Source organism: Bubalus bubalis, chromosome 20, assembly GCF_019923935.1.
Source record: "Bubalus bubalis isolate 160015118507 breed Murrah chromosome 20, NDDB_SH_1, whole genome shotgun sequence".
In the NCBI taxonomy this organism is placed as follows: Eukaryota; Metazoa; Chordata; class Mammalia; order Artiodactyla; family Bovidae; genus Bubalus; species Bubalus bubalis.
The window spans coordinates 34,364,058-34,369,415 of NC_059176.1; the positions used below are offsets into that span (position 1 = coordinate 34,364,058).

Here is a 5,358-nt window from a genome sequence, read left to right on the forward strand (position 1 = left end):
ATTAGTGGTAGATCACTAGGAGAAGACCCCCAAACCCCTGTCCCTGAGATCTGTAAAGACATGGAGTTCAGAAGCACTTCCGCAAGGACGTGTTTATTACAATCATGTACTTAGCCCACTACTTAAACCACTCCAGATGTGTTCTTAAGCTGCCCCTCTTTGTCACTAACTTGAGTCATACTTTATTCCTTACAATCTAAGAATCCTCATGAGAGGCACTCAAAATATTTTCACATCTGTGAATCACTCAGACTTTTAACCAACCCTCTTCTTTCAAAGAATGATTGGAGTAGGTGGAAAAACAAGAAAAGAAGAAAGTTAGGGAAGGTTCTGCTATTCTTCTGGGATAGATATGCCCAAATCCATAATTGTAGGCTTTCATCTGCTTATCAATTGTGTGTCTTAATGAGCATCAATTTTCTGTGTGTCTGAGGTAAATTGTATAAACTAGGAAGTTTTGAAAAAAACAGGAACCATAATGAACCTAGGATTAAAACTGAAAGTGATAGGTGCTTCTGATTCTTTAATGTCTGTAAGAGTATTTGAGGTGAGTGCTCATAATGTAAGTTCTGATTTCTTAAGTGTAAGATGGGGCTAAGACTTTGCATTCTTAGAGTCTTCCACGTGATGCCATTCTGACTGATCATCTGTCAATCACATTTTGAGTAACAAGGATATAAAAATGAAGGTGCAGCTACACAACCAGTCTCATTTATGCTTTGTAGGCTGGTGAATAAAAATGACCATTAAAACCAGATCAGGTCACCATTTCTGATCTGTGTGGCTTTGAGCAACTCATTTAACCCATTTAGCTTCTTCATTTGTAAAATGGTCATGATATTTCTCTTGCTCTTCTCCATAAAAATACAAAATGGTAGATGATGCTGGTGCTGCAAGAGGGCTCGAGGCCCTGGGAGCCCTGGAATGGGAGGCCACAATAGCTTCTGTGGAGGCTTCTGTAGTGGCATCTGGGACCTAGGTTTCAGCTCGAGAGCTTATGGAGGCAAGGACAAGGAGTGGCTCTCTGTCACCAAGCTGGGCCACCTGGTTAAGGACATGAAATCACCTCTTTGGAGATCTATCTCTTCTCTTTGCTCATCAAGAAATCATTGACTTTTTCCTGGAGGCATCCCTCAAGGACAGAGTTCTGAAGATTGTTGTTCAGTGGCTCACTTGTGTTCAACTCTTTATGACCCCATAGACTGCAGGGCTCCAGGCTTCCCTGTCCTTCACCATCTCCCGGAGTTTGCTTAAACTCATGTCCATTGAGTCAGTGATGCCATCCAATCATCTCATCCTCTGTTGTCCCCTTCTCCTCCTGCCCTCAATCTTTCCCAGCATTTGAAGATTATGGCTGTGCAGAAGCAGACCTGTGCTGGCTAGAGAACCAGGTTGAAGGCATTTGTCCCCACTGGGGATTATGACAGACATATTGCTTTGGGTGTCAAGTGTTCTCAGGAGGTAGCCAGGGCCATCTGTGGGACCATCATCCTGGCCAGCTCTCCATTAACCCTGTTGGATGAGGCTCCTATGGTAACAAGATCAGCAAACCCCATACCATCCCCTGCAAGGTGACTGCCCGCTGTGGCTGGTGCCTCTCATCCCTGCCCCAGGGGTACTGGCATCGTCTCAGCCCCTGTGCCCAAGAAGCTACTGCTGATGGCCAGAATTGACAACTGCTACCCTTCTGCTGAGGGCTGCACCACCACCCTGGGCAACTTCACTGAAGCCACTTTGATGCCATTTCCAAGATCTACTGGCAGTTCACCCCTGATCTCATTATAAAGTGTTCACCAGGTCTCCATATCAGGAGTTCACTGACCACCTTGTAAAGACCCACACCAGACTCTCCACGCAGATAGCCCAGGCTCTAGCTGGTAGCCACCACCTAGTTTTATGAGAAAAATAAAGTGAATGAAGCCAGAAAAAAATTTATCTTGCAGGATGATTCTGAAAATTAAATGATGTAACATATAAATTTGATAATAGCTTTTAAGCAAATGACATTTTTCTAATCAAAAAGCATTTTGAACAATATGCAGTTTCCGATAGTAAGTGTCAGAGGGGAAGAAATGCATGATTTCTGACCTAAAGAGTTTGTAAACCAATAAGAGTAAAAATCAAAATGTCTATAAATTGCTAAAATAGAATATATATCAAATAATAAATGTCATAAGAGAGGAAAAGACAAAATGCTCTGGAGTTGATAGAAAGAAAGGTTGACTGAGGGATGGAAGAATGAGAAAGATTGAGAAATAAAGGAAGGCTTCAACAAGGAGTTTGCATTTGAACTAAACCTTAAAAGATAAGTAAAAGTTCAGCAGGCAGAGAAGATGAAGAGTGTCATTTAAAGCAGAAGTAACAGCTGTAGACACCATGATATTGTGAAAAACAGTGGCCTTTTAATGACATTTCCAGAATTCCAGTGTGTCTAGAACTAGGTCAAATTGGGAGAAGAGGAGGAAGATGAAGCTAGCGGCACCCAGAAGGGAAAAATCTCATATGCTGTGCTGAGTTCCTGGGACGGACAGCACCTCCCTCCTATTACAGATCTCATCACACATTATCATAATTATGTATTAGCTCAAACATGACTCTGTACCTCGACTGCAAATGTCTGACCCATAACAAGAACTCAGCGAATTGTTGTTGGCAGAATGAATGTCTAAGTGTTACAGAGAGTTTCTTGCAGTAGGATTAAAGGCCTTAAACAGTATTGCATAGCTAGATCCCATAGTGCCTATTCTGCTTGTCCTGCAGTGACCCCAGCCTACAGATTTGCTCCAGTGTAAATATACTCCTTAGACACCCAGCATTTTTTATTTGGAATGATTGTTACATTATATAACAAAACAACCATCCCATTATACGACCCATTGCATGCATTCCATTTGGCCTCCCTGTGATGATTCAATCTCTGAGTGGTGCTTAAGATGGTAAAGGTTGAGAGACGCTATTATACTCTAAGCAGATTGAGATCATCAGATGAAAACTATGGTGTGTCAGCATGGCATCCACCATGGCTTGTAACGCAAAGTTCAGTAATATAGCTTCCAGCTACTAGTTGATTAGAACAGCTTTCTAGACTAGGACATCTTAAACATGCAGAAGCATGGGGCTGCTTACTTCCTCACAGAAGCAGAGTGGTAGTCTCCAGTGAATGATATGATTTCAATACAGAAATTTTGCTTACATCTCACTTCATTTCCATTCCATCTATTGATTTTTTTTTTCAGGATTGTGCACATGTATTGGAATACCTTTATTAAATCCCCCAGGCATTCCAAGTAAAAACAAATAGAATAAAATTAGGAACAACTGTAAGAGAACAACTGTAAGTAGACCTTGCCTTCATATTATATTAGGAATAGAAACCTTGAATGTATCAGATGGAATCATGTAAGGGCTGGCTCTAAGCAGAATAGGAAAGAAGGCAAAAGCTTATTTTCTGCAGAGAGAGGAGAGTGCAGAGGTCAAGGGCATGGGCTGGAGGTAAGCTACTTGGATTCCAAACCTTACTTGAAGACTTCCTAGCTTTGTGATTTTGGTTACATTGTTCAATCTTTTGTGCTTCAAGCTCATCCTCTATAAAGTAGAGATTATAATATTAGTTAATCCATAAAGCTATGGAAAGTTAATCCAGGAAATATTGCTTGGAATAAAGCTGACGCACAGTAAGAGCTTAATAACTATTAGCCATTCTTATAGTCTCCAGGGTCTCTACCCCACTAATTCAGTAACTATCCCCTACTTCCAGACTCCCTCATTCCATATTTCTGGTGCTCCCCTGTATCTTCCTTCTTCTCATTTCTAGCAAGAGTTTGAGTCATTTATGTTTGTATAATTGTGTCCCCACAAAACGTTGCCCCGATGGAATCCTTTTTATTTACCTTTTATTTCTTACTGTAGAAAGAAAAGTGCTGTTTTTAAAAAAATAATTAGGGAATTCACAATGTTTATAATCAAATGAGAGGCCTATTATCCCAGCCCATACCTAAAGCTTCTGAAGTCACAGCAATATACATTCATTCATGCAACAGATATTTATTGAAGTGTTCTATGTGTCAGAGACTCCTGGATGTTCAGAGAGGGCAAAGATAACAAGGCAGGGGAGATGCTCAGTATTAACTGGGGAGCGTGAGAACACCAGGAAGGGGAATTTAATCCAGTCTGCTGTAGGGGAGGAGATGGCAGCAGGAAAGACTTCTCTTCATCTATCAATGCAGAATCCCTCAGATTATTTAATGATGAGCATCAGTTTTCCTCTAACTAGTTAGGGGACAAAGTCTTCTTTCTCTTCTCTCTAAAAATCCTGGAACTATATCCCTCCACACTTTTACAGTGCTCAAAGGACAGGGGGAAAAAAAATCTAATGTTTCCCTACCTCATGTACTGGGGACTTGGGTCACAGAAGGAAACCTTTGCTTCAGGCGTTACTTACACTGAAAACAGCATGAATGCGTTCATGCATTCACTTCTCTTCCCTGTGCCTCCTGCAAAGTGCTTACTGAGCACACATAATCCATGTCAATAACGTTAGGTACAATGGAGTGTATATTAATAAAAGACGTTGTGTCTCTGTTCATGTGGAAATTAAAGGTTGTTGAAAGATAAGATGTATCCTACAACAGAAATAGTTAAATAACAATGAAATGAAACATAATTAATTCTCAGTGAATTATTCTATCAGTGATTCTTGATGTTCTGGAACAGACATCAGTTAAGATAGCACATACTGAAAGTTTCATCTCAAGCGCCACTTCCTACCAACTGGAAGTAAATGGCTGGAAAACTGTGTAACCAGGGATTATCTTACTTTGCCAGACTCAGAAGGAAGTAACTTCAGGACTAATGTTCATCATGCCATAGGAAGGGGAAGTGTGAGCACTTGCCACATCTTTGCCATGGTGTGCTGGCTATGTGGGCTTCCCAGGTGGTTCAGTGGCAAAGAATTACCTGCCAGTGCAGGAGATGCAAGAGACGTGGGTTCAATCCCTGGGTAAGGAAGATCCCCTGGAGTAGGAAATGGCAACCCATTCCAGTATTCTCGCCTGGAAAATTCCATGGACAGAGGAACCTGGAGAGCTAACAGTCCATAGGGTCGCAAAGAGTCAGACAGGACTCAGCATGGCACAAGAGCTGGCTACATAGTAAGCTACATAATAGCAGGATGGTTAAGAAAAGATTTTTGCAGTCTCAAAGACCTGAATTCTGCTCTTTGCTAACTCTGTTGTTCAGTCATCCAGTCATCTCCAACTCTTTGTGACCCCATGGACTACAGCGCGCCAGGCTAACTCTGTGCTAATTCTGGGCCTTGGGAAACTTATTTAACTTGTCTGAGCCTCAATTTTTTTAAAT

General features: G+C 41.4%; 1 pseudogene; it reads left to right on the top strand.

Moving 5' to 3' along the window:
• Window positions 1-871: 871 nt before the first annotated feature.
• LOC102410148 lies at window positions 872-1,900 on the top strand (annotated as a pseudogene).
• Window positions 1,901-5,358: the final 3,458 nt, after the last annotated feature.